Source organism: Aplysia californica, unplaced genomic scaffold (genome assembly GCF_000002075.1).
Source record: "Aplysia californica isolate F4 #8 unplaced genomic scaffold, AplCal3.0 scaffold00737, whole genome shotgun sequence".
In the NCBI taxonomy this organism is placed as follows: Eukaryota; Metazoa; Mollusca; class Gastropoda; order Aplysiida; family Aplysiidae; genus Aplysia; species Aplysia californica.
In genome coordinates this window covers 30207-32962 of record NW_004798007.1, presented here as the reverse complement: position 1 = coordinate 32962, position 2756 = coordinate 30207, and positions in this window count along the sequence as shown.

Sequence of the window (2756 nt, the reverse complement as noted above, 5' to 3'; positions counted from 1 at the left end):
CCCCCCCCACCCTCCCACAAAAAAACAACTTTGGAAGAATTCATTTTCGCGATAATTACTACATCTAGCAATTATTTGTTTTTCCGTTCTACATTTCCCTTTGAAACGTAAGCGATCCGACAACATCACTTTTATTGCTATCAAGAAAAAATTGCTCATTGTCCGTAACGTGCGGGCCAGACTTAAGCGATACGGGTGTTCAAAAGAGGACAGACAGAGATAGATGGTAGTGCTGGGCGGCTTGGTTCCCGATTATTGAAAGCTAGGAATCGTAGGAATCGACTCCGAACCCAATGACTCACTTTCTAAAGATGCGACTTCTTCAGATGGTTACCTGGTTGGGTCCGAACATCTTCAGGATTTAGGATAACCTTGATTTCGGAACACTAGGAAGAATCAACTTTTATTTTTCAAAAACAAATTAAAAAAAAAAAGATTTGAATGATCAAAGCAACTGGAAACCGTTGGTTTACATAAAAAGGAGTCGGAACTTTTCTTTCGTAACATTCAGAGTGGGAATCGGTTCCGGAATCGCTTCTTCGCCCAGCTCTAAATTAGATGGGCTTATTCATAACCAACTATCTATGGACGACTCTTTCGAATCAGCCAGATTAAGTCAAATAGAACGGCCAAACAGTTAGCTATTTTGCTTTTACGTACACCTATATCAATGACTTATTAATAGATAGCATTTTTTAGCCTCAAAATCCCATTTAACAGCAAGCTCTATGTGCGCTTTGCAATCTATATTAAAATTATTACCCCCACAACCTTGTGGGAAGCATACAGTGCAAGCTGCCATACATAGACGCTAAAAAACTTTCATGCTGACAAGACCTTTCGATGTCTTTAGCCGGGTACCCATTCCTACCTGGATGAGGTGAGGAAAATTCGTGGCAACATCCTTTTCCAAGGATACAAGGTAGGACCTGCGTCTCGAACCCCTGAACCCGCAGCAACCTCAAGATGACAAGTCTGGTAGCCTAACCACTAGACTACCAACGCTACATATTATCATATGTGACGCAGCGTGGTGGAATCAGGCTCTCGTCAAATTTTGGGCATGTAGAGTTATTGGTATTATATGAAAGCTTATTCACTTGTCTTTAACTGGATGAAAAAAATATCCATTTATCTTGAATACAAGTCGAGATATTTGCGAATGAAGGGCGTGGGGGTCACCTGTTTTCAGAGGTAAAATTAATTAGAAAATGGCCGCCAAAGATTAGTTATTTCCTTAGCTTAAGAGTCCGTGGTAACTGAACATTTTTATTTTTTGTGCCTTTAATTAACATTTTTCAGAAAAATTCACTCAGAAATGAGTTCTTTAATTGGCATGAAAGGTATTGAGCCAAATAACAAAAAATTAATAAAATTTCACAAACCATCGGAAAAATGCAAGTTTCTTCACTTTGATTATTTTGACGAGAGCCTGATTCCACCACGCTGCCTCACATATACTGGTGTCTAAGTTTCCTGGGCTAGACACTTTGCTGGTGCACGCAGAAGGCTTCAGTTCGATCCTAGACAGGTGGCCACAGTGTTTTACAGTGTAGTTTTAATGCAAAAAATAAACAACGTAGAAAATGAGGAGTTGCTGGTTTTACAGGTCCTGGTGGACGTTAGAGCAGGTGATCAACTGTATATGTGAGGCAGCGTGGTGGAATCAGGCTCTCGTCAAAAAAATCAAAGTGAAGAAACGTGCATTTTTCCTCAGGTTTGTGAATTTTTATTAAATTTTTGTTTTTTTGGTTCCAAACCTTTCAAGCCCATTAAAGAACAAATTTCTGTGTAGATTTTTCTGAAAAACATTGATTAAAGGCACAAAAAATATAAATTTTCTATTACCACAGACTCTTAAGCTAAGGAAATAACTAATCTTTGGCGGCCATTTTCTCACAAATTTTATCTCTGAAAACAGGTGACCCCACCTCTTTCATTTGCAAATATCTAGACTTGTATTCAAGATAAAAAGATTTTTTTTTCATCCAAATAAAGACAGGTGAACAAGCTTTAAGATGTTACCAATATCTCAACATGCCCAAAAATTGACGAGAGCCTGATTCCACCACGCTGCCTCACATATTTCCGTCTGTCTGCTGGCATTGTTCATCTCATTGACCGCTGGCCGGCTGGTCCTTACAGGTACAGTTGAAGTAGCCCGCCTCCTAGTGGCGTCGGTGGCCTAGTGGTTAGGCTCTCGGACTCGCAACCGTAAGGTCGTGGGTTTGAATCCCGTCAGGGCCCCGACGTTGTGTCCTTGGGAAAGGCACTTTCCACGAATTTTCCTTACTTCACCCAGGTGGGAATGGGTACCCGGCTATAGACAGCGAAAGATTTTGTCAGTTTGTTAGTGTTTGAGCGCTTAATCAGCTGCTTGCACTGTATGCTTCCCGGAAAGCTGAGAATGTTTCGGAGTGTTCTATCGTCTGCTGGGGTAATAATATAGTGTAAAGCGCATAGAGCCTGCTGTTGAGCGGGGATATGTGCTATGCAAATGCTATCTATTATTATTATTATTATTATTATTATTATTATAAATGGCCTAAATTATTTTGACTGTGGTGTAAAACATTACTTTTACAGTGTTACATACCAGAGGATGCAGCACGAAACTACGGAGAAAAGGTGGGAAATGATTCTTTCTTTGCCAAGCGCCGAATCATCGCTGTCTTACTCTGCTCCATGTAGTTTTGTTTTCAGTACCGTAAGCCGCTACACATCCACACACATTCACACACACACACACACACACA